The sequence below is a fragment of the Pseudophryne corroboree genome, chromosome 11 (assembly GCF_028390025.1).
Source record: "Pseudophryne corroboree isolate aPseCor3 chromosome 11, aPseCor3.hap2, whole genome shotgun sequence".
Classification (NCBI taxonomy): Eukaryota; Metazoa; Chordata; class Amphibia; order Anura; family Myobatrachidae; genus Pseudophryne; species Pseudophryne corroboree.
The window spans coordinates 127,443,093-127,459,843 of NC_086454.1; the positions used below are offsets into that span (position 1 = coordinate 127,443,093).

General features: G+C 38.8%; 2 long non-coding RNA genes across 2 annotated transcripts; one reads left to right on the forward strand and one right to left on the reverse strand.

Annotated features, from left to right (window-relative positions):
• Nucleotides 1-7,792: 7,792 nt before the first annotated feature.
• On the reverse strand, nucleotides 7,793-9,291 carry LOC134970008 (uncharacterized). Its single transcript, XR_010189613.1, has 4 exons — nucleotides 9,259-9,291; nucleotides 9,004-9,107; nucleotides 8,114-8,209; nucleotides 7,793-8,004 (listed from the first exon to the last, which is right to left on the reverse strand). It is a non-coding gene; the product is annotated as an uncharacterized LOC134970008 (long non-coding RNA).
• Nucleotides 9,292-14,408: 5,117 nt separating this feature from the next.
• LOC134970009 (uncharacterized) lies at nucleotides 14,409-15,913 on the forward strand. Its single transcript, XR_010189614.1, has 4 exons — nucleotides 14,409-14,438; nucleotides 14,590-14,693; nucleotides 15,488-15,583; nucleotides 15,693-15,913. It is a non-coding gene; the product is annotated as an uncharacterized LOC134970009 (long non-coding RNA).
• Nucleotides 15,914-16,751: the final 838 nt, after the last annotated feature.

The following is a 16,751-nucleotide window of genomic DNA, read 5'->3' on the forward strand; positions in this document are numbered from 1 at the left end:
AAAACAGGCCCTGCAGACACGCCAGCCTACCAGAAATCCTCCTGGTGAGCCCTATGGCCAATCCGCCCCTGGATATGTGTGTTAGCATCATCTGCCAGCATCATATTCTGCAACATATGCTGCACTCAATTAGCTTTCTGTTTAAGTTTCAAAAGGCTTAGCTACTTGTAGCACCTGTGCTTTCTATACAGCTGTGCCTTCCAAAATGCTCTTAAGTACTTCCTAATTTTCATCTGTTTGTGTTAAACAGAATTTGGCTATTCTAAGCATTACACAATGACACCACTTGTGACAATGACAACTTTAAGATGATCATGCTAACGATGTTTGTCAGTATGCCAGACAACTTACACAAAACAAATATAGATGTATATTTTATAAAGAAAGGGCTGTTAAAATGAAGATCTCACTACTTAGAGAACTCTGGAGCTCCTAATGAAGGTAGATTTGGACAACAGGTACTGCAGAGGATTCGTTAGCCATTACCAATGAAAGTGCTGCCACTTTCAAACATTTTGATCAACCAGATAATTTGACCTCGCCCCATGAGACTTTTGGGTGAGGGATGTCAGAACTCAAGACTGTTTTAGATATAATGTGTGCTGGAAGTTCCACCTTACATGGGGTGGTATTCATGTGACCGCTAGTCAGCTGACCGACAGTCACATGACCTCCTCCACCAGCCCGACGGGTCACTGTCCCGATGGTCGGCATGCCAACCAACAGGGACTATTTCCACTAGTGGGTGTCCACGACACCCATAGAGTGGGAATAGAACCCGTGGCGACCGCACACCGAGCCCGCAGCATGGCGACAGCAGGGAGCCCGCAAGGGGCTTGCTGCACTCGCCCCTCCCCGCCGGGATCCCGGCATCAGGAGACCGCCGGTCAGCCGTACTACACCCCTTATATGATATGTACTGATTTAGAGAATGATGTACTTTGAATGGAAACTGCTGTTGGTCACAGTGAACAGTTGTAGTGCTCTTCAAATAATTTGTATCGCCACCCTTGGGTGTAACTACAGATAGTGGAGGTATCCCTGAAGAACCCCAACCTCCTCCATAGCCCCTGATTCTGACTCATATGCCCCATGCCAGTATTAAGCAGGAGGCCTCAGGAACATGCATACTAGTCTTCCTTCTCCCAAGGTCCGCCATTTCCCCCAGATGGGGGTGGGGGTTGGAGTCTGGGTGCTGTTGACCTGTTGATAGCGAATGCAGGGGGAAATGTTTGACTAGGTGTTGCTGGTGTGTTGGTAGTTAATGTGGGAGAGGGGGTCTGGTAGTTGCTAGAGATAGGGTGTTGGTAGTGAATGCACATGGATAGGGAGAGGCACAAGCAACTAGCTTGCCACCAGGCACCTGGTATGACCTTGCACCTCTATTGTCATCTGGGGACAGCTTAGAACTAATATTTTGGCTAGTGCATCCTCTGAAGTACCTACGGTATAAATTTCTCTTTATTTCAAGCCTTAGAACTCACTCCAGATTCTTCTCTACAGTGATACTTTAATTTTAACAGCCTGTGTACATACGTACAAGTTAAAAACATTTTCTCTAATGAATTTAAATATTTAATGGAAAAATATATGCCGGGGTTGTCTTGTACCCTCTTGTCCACAGGTGCCATTTGTAAAATTTCCTTCCATCACCCAGTGACAAGAGTTCCCCAGCAGTAATCCTCTCCCCGAACACCCCCTAGTGGTAATAGATACTCATTAACATAATCCTTCACATTTTAAATTGAGTGTAGTTTTTAGTGGTCTATATATGAAGCAGTGATAAATAAAGGGGTGATCACTGCTTTCTCCTATCACATGCATGTTTCTGCAGCTCATACCCCATAGCCAGCTAATGGGTTTGCAAAATGATGTTAGTTAACAAGCAAAGAAAAGCTGAGAATTTCATCACTAGAGAACACCATTGTGAGATGGTTTCACCCTATACCCATCCCTTCCAAATCAAAGTGCAACGTACATGTGCGGCCAGCGGCCTCGCACACTGCAGCGACTCCTAACTGACTGCTTTAATGTAACCCTTCTTACAGTTTCCAAATGACCTTTTTTCTGCTGGACATTATTTGCTGATTTTCAGTATATATAAAAAATATATTTCTCTTCTCACGGCAGAGCGTTAGTAACTGCTCTTTAGGTCTATAACAGATTACAGGATGCTTTAGTGCTGGTCTACTGTATCTGCAGCTTATTATAAATGGTGTCTGTCTAGGTTCTTTGGGAACACTCAGTAGCTACAATTGTAGCATATAGAGCTCATGTCAGCTACTATCATGCCGACAATGGCAACACTGTTTGTAAACAAGACTGTTGGATGGTAATAACGTAACTTCTGTACAGACAAGCTTATTATTTGTCATATTTTATCCACTATAGAGCTATATTAACTGCGCCACAGATTTAAAACAGGTATAATTTAAAGGCTGTTTTAGTGCCTGCATTAAAGACAACCTTGACCTTGGATCATTCAAACCAGGGATTTGCCTTCTCTATACCAAACTCTCTTTTTCAGGACTCTCATTGGTGATTTGAAGGACCCACCCACGGCAGCTCTCCAGCTGGTGGGATAAGTGTCCACCATCTAACACCAAAAGCAGATCCATCTTACTATCTTTCTTTGGATATATTTTTTCTGAACTCTCAACAATAATTCGGGAGATGGTTGCATACAAATATTCATAAACCTACTATCATACCTCACTGTCCATGCCCAACACCGTCCGATCTTGGAAGCCAAACAGTTGAGGGGCAGGCTAGTACCCGGTGGGTGACCACCAGGGAATACCTGGTGCAGTAGGTCAGAATTAGGAAAAACTCCTGTCTAACATTGACAGCAGATTCACACTTATCTATTTCTCTCGCTTTACCATTAGAGGCATCCCAATTAAAATCTCTAAGGTTTGAGATAATGGAACTATTACATCAGTTCTTTATAGTATACATCTGGATAGCAATGTCCTTTCCCGCCGGATCATACTGCATGTATTTTGATTGATAAATGTATTTCATAATTACAAATAATAGGATTTTAATACCTACCGGTAAATCCTTTTCTCTTAGTCCGTAGAGGATGCTGGGGACTCCGTAAGGACTATGGGGGTATAGACTGGATCCGCAGGAGACATGGGCACACTATAAGACTTTGAATGGGTGTGAACTGGCTCCTCTCTCTATGCCCCTCCTCCAGACCTCAGTTAGAAAACTGTGCCCAGGGAGACGGACATTTCGAGGAAAGAATTTATTGTTTAAACACGGTGAGTGTCGTACCAGCTCACACCACGAACATACCGCAGACCGCGGCATTCAATAGAATACCAGCCAACGGTATGAACAATACACAGCCACATGCTGAAAGAATATGTAACACAACCTGTGTGTCAACACAACCAACAATAAGACACCGCATGCCATGGCATGAAACAACGTCAGCAACAGCCTGACAGAAAAGAAACACCACAAGAGTGTAACCATAACCAATAACTGCAGACACAGTACGCACTGGGATGGCTGCCCAGCTTCCTCTATGGACTAAGAGAAAAGGATTTACCGGTAGGTATTAAAATCCTATTTTCTCAAACGTCCTAGAGGATGCTGGGGACTCCGTAAGGACCATGGGGTTTATACCAAAGCTCCAGAGAGTGCGGACGACTCTGCAGCACCGATTGAGCAAACAGAAGGTCCCCATCAGCCAGGTTATCAAACTGTAGAGCATAGCAAAAGTATTTGAACCCTACCAAGTAGCTGCTCGGCAAAGTCGAACCGCCGAGACTCCTCGGCATCCGCCCAAGAAGAGCCATTCTTCCTAGTAGAATGGGTCTCCACCGACTTCGGCATCAGCAATCCAGCCATCGAACAAGCACGTCAAATCGTATCACAGATCAGCGTGTAACTGCATAGACGCAGGTGCCCCAATCATGCTGGGAGCATACCGGACAAACAGAGTCTCTGTTTCCCCAATATGAGCCAAGTTGGCGACCGAAATAGTCAAAGCTCCGACTACATCAAGAGACTTTGAATCAGATAAAGCCTAAGTAACCACTGGCATCAAAATAAGTTCATTTCTGCGAAACCCAGAAACCACTTTTAGCAGAACTATTATCAGAGTTCTCAATTCCTCTCTATCCACATGGAAGATCAAACACGGCTCTTGTGAGACAAATCCAGTACTTCCGACACCCGCCTTGTGGACGCCAAAGCCAATAACATGACCACTTTCCAAGAGAGAAATTTTAACACAACCTTTCATAAAGGTTCCAATCAGTGTGACACAAGAAAACACCACACCACGTCAAGGTCCCACGGTGTCAACGGGACACCAATGGAGGTAGGATGTGCAGTATTCCTTTCACGAAGGTCCGAACTTCCGGAAAGGTTGACAATTCTTTCTTGAAAGAAAATTTATAAATCCAAAAACCGCACTTAATGGAGCCTAACTTTAGGCCTGCACCCACACCTGCTTGCAAAAAAATGGAGAAGAACGACCCAGCTGAAAGTCTTCCGTAATAGCCCTCTTGGATTCCCACCAAGACACATATTTTCTCCAAGCACGGTGGTAAGGCTTTGCCGTTACTTCTTTTCTAGCCATAAGAAGTGTGGAAATGACTTCACTGGGAATACCCTTTCTGGATAGGATATGGCGTTCAACCGACACGCCGTCAAACGTAGCCACAGTAAGTCTTGATACACGCCCGGATCTTGCTGTAACCTAGATCCTCACGTAAAGGAAGAGGCCATGGATCTTCTATGAGTAAATCTTGAAGAACTGGATACCAAGCCCTCCTTGGTTAGACCGGAACAATGAGGATCGCCTGAACCTTTGTTCTTCTTATGTTTATCACCTTCCGAAGAGTGAAAACGGAGGGAACATATAGACCGACTGAAAACACCCAAGGTGTCCCGAGGACGTCCACTGCTATAGCTTGAATGTCCTCTGACCCGGAACAATATCCCTTTGATCTCTCGTTGAGGCGAGATGCCAACATGTCCACTTGAGATACTCCTCAAAGACTTGTCACTTCAGTGAAAACTTTCCGATGATGACTGTATTTCTCCCGGATGGAGATCGCGTCTGCAGAGGAATTTATTTCTCCGTCGTTCACCTCCGGAACGAAGACTGCTAATATAGCATTTACCAGTCTTTCTACCCAGCGGCAAACCTTTTTCGGCTTCTGCCATTGCCGCTTTGCTCCTTGTTCCGCCGTAGCGCTTACTACCACCACTGCTCTCAAGTCGTCCGACAGAATTAACACGGGCAGATCACGAAGTATATGTTCATTGAAAATAACTCTTAAACCAAGAAAGCGTATTGCAGACAAGCTTCCCCGCTTGACCTTTTCCTCTGGAAATACTTCCCTTGCAAGGACTGCTCCCCTGTCTCCGGTATCTGCATGCATGGAGACCAGGATCTCATCTTGGATTCCGAACCTTCGCCCCTCTAGGAGGTGAGAACTGAGCAGACACCACAGGAGCGATATCCTGGCCATTAGGATTATATTCCAGCTCATGTGCAGGTGAGACCCGGACCACATTTCCAACTGGCCCCGTGAAAACCACTCTGGCATTTGACCTGCTCACCGAAAAGGCCTCTTAGGTACTCATCATCAACAGACCTATTGATGGATTGTCACTGCAAATCTGATCCGACTCCGGATCCTCAGACCTCTTTCCACAGGAACAGACAGAACTTCAACCGTTCCGTATCTACTGTGATACCCACCACCGACATCTGCGTCATTGGGAACAACAGCCTTCCCCTGTGTTGAAGAACAGTCAGATAGAAAACAACGATTTGCACCACTTGTGTCTTGACTTCGCCTTAATCATGAGAGTGTTCCAGTACAGAATAACAATGGCTCTTACTATTGAAAGAATACCATCTTACTGTCAACACTCCGGTGAAATAGCAAAGACAATTGTGGATATCAACCCAGGTGTCAACTTCGTAAGGAGAATTTTTTTTTTTTTAACAAGGACAGCAGGACAATGCCCTGAACCTGACGCAACTCTGGCATGGCGTCGCAAACTACCTCCCCTTCCAGAGGGGAATGGCAAGATCTATTTTTTTTTTAAATCAGTGAGGGGAGACATCTGTAAATACCAGAATGTCCCCCTTCGGATTCTATAATTTACTCACAGGTCCAAGTCCATTCCCGGACTGACTGAGAAGTAGTAGACGAGTTCCCACCGGAGTGGACTCCAGCCAGGCAGAGCCAGCGACATGCGGTGGATGTGGTAGATACAGAAACGACATCCACTTCTGCGAACCTAACAAGGCTGCAGAACTCTTACCTTTTCACCTTCCACTATCTGCACCGAAAGGAAAAAAAGAACGGTATTGAACCAGTTAAAATGACTGCATCCCACAACAGAATGCGTCCCCAACCCTTGCGAGGGAATCTAACTCACGAAGTTAGGCTTACCAGTGGTATCCGCCGAGATTGACTGAACTGAGGCATCCCCAAACAGCGGTACACCGTCCCAGGAAAAAACTCCAGTATCTCTCGGAGTTATCATGACAGGGCTCCTCGTCGACCAAGAGTTGACTTTCACAGTATTCTATCCACGGCGGGAAAAGAATAAACATTTGGACTCCTTGAGAGGATCTGAGACCAACTCGACACGGCCGACATAGAGCTTTATCAACAGAACGACCAGCACATGAGAAGGAATACTTTCACTTCAGCATTCATTATAATTCATAATATGACTATACATAATGTAATACACAATTACACACAGATCCTAAATATATATATATATATATATATATATATATAAAAGTCCAGGCAAGAAGCGGCACTCAGAGACAAAGGTAAATGCAAAAAAATTGTATTATAGATCCATAAAGGTCAACGATCATTTCGAGGCACACAGCCCCGTCGTCAGGACATGGACAGGACACACATATAACAGGACAATACAGAACTCACCACCTAAATACCTGAGCAAACCACTGGCGCCATCCCGCACCTGTCCGTCGCGGCGTGAGCTCCCGGCCAGCTTCAGCTCCCGAACTTCCGGTCCCGGCGCTATGTGTTGCCTAGGAGACACTTGTTTGCGTCTCACTTCACAGCAGCATGCGTTCCAGGGCAAGATGCAGGACCGAGCGGCTCTGGAAGTACAGCCACCTTACGGCAGGGGAATGCAGCATCTGTGGAGAAAATAAAACAAATATAACAACCATCAGACAAAATACACACATATACATATGATAAAAACATACATGGAAGTGGCAAACATACATTAACATAGGGTCAAGTAGATCCAAATCTCTGTAGGTATACAGCATATAACCAAAAACATATCAAGTAAAAGGAACATACTACCCAGTACCTATAGGATGCAAAATCACAACTAGCAGGATTACCAACCATCATTTAAGTCAAAGAATTCCAATTGACTTTTTCATTTAACCCCCCGGGGGCAGTCGTCCCCAGACGGGTGATCCAACGGGCCTCTTTTATCAGAAGGGTCTTGGCTCTATTGCCACCCCGTAATGAGAGTGGTACATGCACCAGAACATGTTGTTCCTTTACTGGGAGTGCCGGCTGCTGCTGGAAGTTTATATATATATATATAAAACAAAAAATCAACCCTAATATCTTGCGCTATACCTCTAGTCTCAAACCAACAAGAAATACCCTCTGTCAGATAAGGTATTAAAAGTAGATTACAAATAGAAATGGATTCTCGTGGGAGCCAATATGCCTTTTGTATGACAATAATTAAAAGTTTTTATTGTACAGAAACAAACGACATTTATCCTAAGCGTCCGTTATTGACACAACCTTCTAAAAATTCATATAAAACAATATTACAATCTTATACATAAATTACAGTTGGATGTGAGGATTTTACAGCCAGGTGATCAAAGTCAGAACTCGAAATGGATGTATCTCCAACCAGATGCTTGTGATAAGGACTTTGTTAACCAGACGTTGCAAAACCCAACGCGTTTCGTCCGTTAGGACTTCATCAGGGGTTTGGAATCTGGATAGTTACAAATGGAAATATATAAATCATATAGTCTTCATTAATAAGACATATTATTATCCAGGTAAGTATTCCATTGAAATCTATTGTGGATTAACATACATACCAGTTCTTATAGTAGGAGTGATTACCATTGATTAGAAAGGTTTAGAATATCCAATGATTACATCCAATCACATATTCAATTCGATAAATATAATATCTGAAACATTATCGTTATAATAATCAATAAACATTATCCTTATATAAATGATAAAAGGAAGAGGGAGGGAGAGTCAAAAGAAGAGAAAAAGGGAGGGAAAGTCGAAAGAATATTATGAATGTCAATATAAATCAAATAGCTCCGTATTTATCCACATAATCAACATCAATTCAGCTGATGGAAATGATACAAAGGGCAGGGTCTACAAGTATCAGAAACTACCAATAGTTATAGAATACCCCAATTAAAGTCCACATAAAACTTCATATTCACAATATACACACAATTATATCCACATTACAACTCATTGTACAATACATACCTAGATAGACTTCAAAAAAAATATATATAAATTTGGTTGAAATTAGATGATGTTACGTTCCCTAAAAGGGATAAAGATAAAATAGTTTTTTGTCACTCAAATGATTGTTAATAGGAAATGTTCCTGTAACATCCTGTTTACCATTAAAATAACATAGATGCTACCAACAAATCAGAGAAGATATAACAACAACTTCCTCAATTGATTATAAGAAACCATGCTGATGTCAGTATTTAATGTAAGGTATTTAAGGTGATTCAAATAGAAGAACTTTTTTATCCCAAACTAATTAATAAATGATGTCTTTAATCTAACATGCAATGGGGAGTGGTATATTCAATCAATCATTAGAGAGCCAATTAAGTTCACAGCTGTAATTTATAACCAGCAAGGAGAACTTTTTAACATCTGAAATACTAATCTTAACATCATATGGTATTTAATATTTGCACTAAATTAGTCTGGTTCTTACCTATTTTCAATCAAGAATGGTGGAACCTTATAGTCTACCTCTGTTAATACATGTCACCAAACAGAGAACTTAGGAAAATTTCAAATCCTGAACGAAACTATTCCCTGTGGACAAGTAAATCTAAATCAGTATATTACAATCATACTAAAATTAAGTAGTTACTCTTAAATTAAGGAATCCATTCATCTAATAAATTTTCAAAAAGACCATCCAATAACTAAGTTCCAAATATACAATTATAGTACTCAAACTTACTTTTTACAGGAACAAGTGCAACCTCACTGAATCCCAACTACAGAATGAGAGGCAATATAAGGACATCCCTTTATAGCTCCCTTGATATTACATCACTTCCTGCTGGCTAATTAATTAATTTATTATTAGTTAGTGATGTGTTAAGACCTCATAGTACTATGTGGAATGCCATTCTTACTGGTTACCTAACAGATCCCCTAAATGATGTCTTTAATCTAACATGCAATGGGGAGTGGTATATTCAATCAATCATTAGAGAGCCAATTAAGTTCACAGCTGTAATTTATAACCAGCAAGAAGAACTTTTTAACATCTGAAATACTTAACCTCATATGGTATTCAATATTTGCACTAAATTAGTCTGGTTCTTACCTATTTTCAATCAAGAACGGTGGAACCTTATAGTCTACCTCTGTTTATACATGTCACCAAAAAGAGGACTTAGGAAAAATTTCAAATCCTGAATGATACTATTCCCTGTGGACAAGTAAAACTAAATCAGTATATTACAATCATATTAAAATTAAGTAGTTACTATTCAATTAAGGAATCCATTCATCTAATAAATTTTCAAAAAGACCATCCAATAACTAAGTTCCAAAAATACCAATATAGTACTCAAACTTACTTTTTACAGGAACAAGTGCAACCTCACTGAATACCAACTACAGAATGAGAGGCAATATAGGGGCATCCCTTTATAGCTCCCTTGATATTACATCACTTCCTGCTGGCTGATTAATTAATTTATTATTAGTTAGTAATGTGTTAAGACCTCATAGTACTATGTGGAATGCCGTTCTTACTGGTTAACTAACATCAATTCTGCTTCCTGACATTATAAAAATAAGAGGGGACAAAATCTGAACGCTACATGCGTTCCACTTTCGCGTGCGTGTCAACGCACCGCACTTCCGGTTCCGGCGGAAGTACGCACCGCGTGCGTGTCACAGTCACGCACTTCCGGCGGAAGTACATCACATGCGAGTCACGATCGCTGTTTGCGTGCCATGGTCCCGTAGTTCGATGGAGATGTGTCAGCGGATGTTAAATTTTGTGGTTAGCTTTAGGGATTCTTTCTGTGATGAATAAAAATTAAACAAAAATTCTTTATAAGGTCTACTATTAAAGAGTTCTTTGGTCATTAAAGTCAAACTCTTTTTTCACAGTTAGAATTGTAACATTAATATTGAAATCTAAATAGTAATAAAGTGCTGTTATCTCATCAATTAAATAAAGGTATTAATAGTGCTATTTATTAAATAAGTGTTAATCCATATAAGTGACCAATTTGTGATAAATAATATTAATTATAAACTATTTGATAAAAAATATACTTAAAGTGACTTATTGCAATAATAACTAATAGTATTGATACAACATGTTTCAAATTTAAAGTTTAGTGTTTAATTGTCTGGTTCAAATTACACCGACAATATTAATATAACCAACATCAACATGATTTCCCATTTACAGAAAGATTCACCACATATTACATTTCATAAGAGTTATATATTGATAGACCATGAACATACTATATATACTTAAATCATCCCTAAGTTGTATATTCCTTTTATCAAACTTAAACTAAAAAAAAAAAAAAACTATAAACATAGGGGAAGGGGGGGGGGGGGACTGTAAGATGGCCGGACTAATAATAGGAATGGTTAAATACTATTCACTTCTCTTTTATTATGAAGACTATTATAGGAAAGACACAATATCAATATCTTCGTTTAAGCCACCAGGAGTGAGAGTGTTCAAAGAGTAGATCCAAAATGTCTCCTGTTTGGATAAAGTTAGATCTCTACTTTTTCCTCTAGGATCTGATGGAATGTATTCGAGAATGGTAAAGGAGAAATTCTCCTTAGTCACAACTGAATTGTGTTTATCCATAAAGTGTCTGGGGAGACTATGGGATGTCAGTTTGTTTTTCACGTTCCTCATATGTTCTTGTACTCTGATTTTAATCATTCTCTTAGTTTTGCCTATATACGATAGGCCACAGCTGCAAGTGATCCGATAGATAACATATTCAGTGTTACAGTTCACAAGGTGTCCTAATTTGTACCATTTCCCTGTTTCCATTTTAATATTAATGGATTTACGTTCCATAAATTTACAAAAGATACACTTTGAACATGGATAACAACCCTTTGTAGGTATAATGGAGTCTGGACAGCTTCTGTGTTGTACTAAGTCAGATAGTCTACTTGGTGCTATTATACTTTTCAGATTGGTGGATTTCTGGAAGACCAGGTTAGGTTTATTTGGAAGCGTAGGGCCCAAAATTGGGTCCTTCAAAAGTAAACCCCAATGGCGTTCCAGAATTTTTCTAATTGAATGATTTTCACGGTTAAATTGTGTAATAAAAGGTCTTAACTGTTGTCTTGCTGGTTCAATCTTATCCTTAGGAAGTAACATCTTATCTCTTTCTTGTAGAGATGCTTTTATTTTGGCCTTAGAGACCATATCAACAGTATAGCCCCTTTCTTCAAATCTCTTTTGTATGACTGCTGCCTGATCCCAGTAGTCTTCATTGTTTTTCCATGCTGGAAAATGACAACTAGTTGTCATTTTCCATGCTGGAAAAACAATGTGCCATACGCTCAATTTCTCAGTTTAAGACGTAATTGTACCAGCATTGAAGACTACTGGGATCAGGCAGCAGTCATACAAAAGCGATTTGAAGAAAGGGGCTATACTGTTGATATGGTCTCTAAGGCCAAAATAAAAGCATCTCTACAAGAAAGAGATAAGATGTTACTTCCTAAGGATAAGATTGAACCAGCAAGACAACAGTTAAGACCTTTTATTACACAATTTAACCGTGAAAATCATTCAATTAGAAAAATTCTGGAACGCCATTGGGGTTTACTTTTGAAGGACCCAATTTTGGGCCCTACGCTTCCAAATAAACCTAACCTGGTCTTCCAGAAATCCACCAATCTGAAAAGTATAATAGCACCAAGTAGACTATCTGACTTAGTACAACACAGAAGCTGTCCAGACTCCATTATACCTACAAAGGGTTGTTATCCATGTTCAAAGTGTATCTGTTGTAAATTTATGGAACGTAAATCCATTAATATTAAAATGGAAACAGGGAAATGGTACAAATTAGGACACCTTGTGAACTGTAACACTGAATATGTTATCTATCGGATCACTTGCAGCTGTGGCCTATCGTATATAGGCAAAACTAAGAGAATGATTAAAATCAGAGTACAAGAACATATGAGGAACGTGAAAAACAAACTGACGTCCCATAGTCTCCCCAGACACTTTATGGATAAACACAATTCAGTTGTGACTAAGGAGAATTTCTCCTTTACCATTCTCGAATACATTCCATCAGATCCTAGAGGAAAAAGTAGAGATCTAACTTTATCCAAACAGGAGACATTTTGGATCTACTCTTTGAACACTCTCACTCCTGGTGGCTTAAACGAAGATATTGATATTGTGTCTTTCCTATAATAGTCTTCATAATAAAAGAGAAGTGAATAGTATTTAACCATTCCTATTATTAGTCCGGCCATCTTACAGTCCCCCCCCCCCTTCCCCTATGTTTATAGTTTTTTTTTTTTTAGTTTAAGTTTGATAAAAGGAATATACAACTTAGGGATGATTTAAGTATATATAGTATGTTCATGGTCTATCAATATATAACTCTTATGAAATGTAATATGTGGTGAATCTTTCTGTAAATGGGAAATCATGTTGATGTTGGTTATATTAATATTGTCGGTGTAATTTGAACCAGACAATTAAACACTAAACTTTAAATTTGAAACATGTTGTATCAATACTATTAGTTATTATTGCAATAAGTCACTTTAAGTATATTTTTTATCAAATAGTTTATAATTAATATTATTTATCACAAATTGGTCACTTATATTGATTAACACTTATTTAATAAATAGCACTATTAATACCTTTATTTAATTGATGAGATAATAGCACTTTATTACTATTTAGATTTCAATATTAATGTTACAATTCTAACTGTGAAAAAAGAGTTTGACTTTAATGACCAAAGAACTCTTTAATAGTAGACCTTATAAAGAATTTTTGTTTAATTTTTATTCATCACAGAAAGAATCCCTAAAGCTAACCACAAAATTTAACATCCGCTGACACATCTCCATCGAACTACGGGACCATGGCACGCAAACAGCGATCGTGACTCGCATGTGATGTACTTCCGCCAGAAGTGCGTGACTGTGACACGCACGCGGTGCGTACTTCCGCCGGAACCGGAAGTGCGGTGCGTTGACACGCACGCGAGAGTGGAACGCATGTAGCGTTCAGATTTTGTCTCCTCTTATTTTTATAATGTCAGGAAGCAGAATTGATGTTAGTTAACCAGTAAGAACGGCATTCCACATAGTACTATGAGGTCTTAACACATTACTAACTAATAATAAATTAAATTATCAGCCAGCAGGAAGTGATGTAATATCAAGGGAGCTATAAAGGGATGCCCCTATATTGCCTCTCATTCTGTAGTTGGTATTCAGTGAGGTTGCACTTGTTCCTGTAAAAAGTAAGTTTGAGTACTATATTGGTATTTTTGGAACTTAGTTATTGGATGGTCTTTTTGAAAATTTATTAGATGAATGGATTCCTTAATTGAATAGTAACTACTTAATTTTAATATGATTGTAATATACTGATTTAGTTTTACTTGTCCACAGGGAATAGTATCATTCAGGATTTGAAATTTTTCCTAAGTCCTCTTTTTGGTGACATGTATAAACAGAGGTAGACTATAAGGTTCCACCATTCTTGATTGAAAATAGGTAAGAACCAGACTAATTTAGTGCAAATATTGAATACCATATGAGGTTAAGTATTTCAGATGTTAAAAAGTTCTTCTTGCTGGTTATAAATTACAGCTGTGAACTTAATTGGCTCTCTAATGATTGATTGAATATACCACTCCCCATTGCATGTTAGATTAAAGACATCATTTAGGGGATCTGTTAGGTAACCAGTAAGAATGGCATTCCACATAGTACTATGAGGTCTTAACACATCACTAACTAATAATAAATTAATTAATTAGCCAGCAGGAAGTGATGTAATATCAAGGGAGCTATAAAGGGATGTCCTTATATTGCCTCTCATTCTGTAGTTGGGATTCAGTGAGGTTGCACTTGTTCCTGTAAAAAGTAAGTTTGAGTACTATAATTGTATATTTGGAACTTAGTTATTGGATGGTCTTTTTGAAAATTTATTAGATGAATGGATTCCTTAATTTAAGAGTAACTACTTAATTTTAGTATGATTGTAATATACTGATTTAGATTTACTTGTCCACAGGGAATAGTTTCGTTCAGGATTTGAAATTTTCCTAAGTTCTCTGTTTGGTGACATGTATTAACAGAGGTAGACTATAAGGTTCCACCATTCTTGATTGAAAATAGGTAAGAACCAGACTAATTTAGTGCAAATATTAAATACCATATGATGTTAAGATTAGTATTTCAGATGTTAAAAAGTTCTCCTTGCTGGTTATAAATTACAGCTGTGAACTTAATTGGCTCTCTAATGATTGATTGAATATACCACTCCCCATTGCATGTTAGATTAAAGACATCATTTATTAATTAGTTTGGGATAAAAAAGTTCTTCTATTTGAATCACCTTAAATACCTTACATTAAATACTGACATCAGCATGGTTTCTTATAATCAATTGAGGAAGTTGTTGTTATATCTTCTCTGATTTGTTGGTAGCATCTATGTTATTTTAATGGTAAACAGGATGTTACAGGAACATTTCCTATTAACAATCATTTGAGTGACAAAAAACTATTTTATCTTTATCCCTTTTAGGGAACGTAACATCATCTAATTTCAACCAAATTTATATATATATTTTTTGAAGTCTATCTAGGTATGTATTGTACAATGAGTTGTAATGTGGATATAATTGTGTGTATATTGTGAATTTGAAGTTTTATGTGGACTTTAATTGGGGTATTCTATAACTATTGGTAGTTTCTGATACTTGTAGACCCTGCCCTTTGTATCATTTCCATCAGCTGAATTGATGTTGATTATGTGGATAAATACGGAGCTATTTGATTTATATTGACATTCATAATATTCTTTCGACTTTCCCTCCCTTTTTCTCTTCTTTTGACTCTCCCTCCCTCTTCCTTTTATCATTTATATAAGGATAATGTTTATTGATTATTATAACGATAATGTTTCAGATATTATATTTATCGAATTGAATATGTGATTGGATGTAATCATTGGATATTCTAAACCTTTCTAATCAATGGTAATCACTCCTACTATAAGAACTGGTATGTATGTTAATCCACAATAGATTTCAATGGAATACTTACCTGGATAATAATATGTCTTATTAATGAAGACTATATGATTTATATATTTCCATTTGTAACTATCCAGATTCCAAACCCCTGATGAAGTCCTAACGGACGAAACGCGTTGGGTTTTGCAACGTCTGGTTAACAAAGTCCTTATCACAAGCATCTGGTTGGAGATACATCCATTTCGAGTTCTGACTTTGATCACCTGGCTGTAAAATCCTCACATCCAAACTGTAATTTATGTATAAGATTGTAATATTGTTTTATATGAATTTTTAGAAGGTTGTGTCAATAACGAACGCTTAGGATAAATATCGTTTATTTCTGTACAATAAAAACTTTTAATTATTGTCATACAAAAGGCATATTGGCTCCCACGAGAATCCATTTCTATTTGTAATATATATATATATATATATATATATATATAAAAATATCTGCTCTGTGCTGCCCATCAGAATCCACATAAGATGGTGCTCAACTCCACGGAACAGTTAATTCCAATAAACAGTCATTTGTAAAGGAGGGCACTCACCAGTTTTTTGTAAAATAATAGCTGTAGTTTTAATATTGAATCATCAAGTCGACGTTTCGATCACATCCCAGTGATCTTTGTCAAGACACCAAACAATATTCCAGGCAACAGGACACCACAAGTAGCATGTCCAACCAATTCACATACAGAGCTATTTATACCCCTGCTAATTGAGCACACCTAGGACACACCCACCGTCACTCAAGATGTAGAGCAAACTACAAATCTGTAATATATCATATCAGAAAGTGAAAAACACTGGCCAGATCAGTATTAACATCTATCAGAGAACCCATAGGGACAAAAACCGCCAGTCACATAGACCTACAGGTCTTATAATACACTAAATAGAGAGCCAGGAAGTGCTTGTGTGTTCCACTAACCGTGGAACGCACGCGCCGGGCGGAAGTGACTCGCAACGTTACTATGGAAACCATACAGAGCCCGGAGATAGCGGAAGGCACACTAGTCACCCTGTCTGTCAGCGGCGGTCCCGCCCCTAGGTGAAAAAGCAGAGCAGTTGCCATAGAGATAACACTCTAACACTCTATGTAGCTTCTGTCTCTCCCCTGCGTTTTGAGTCACCAGGCATCTCCCTGACAC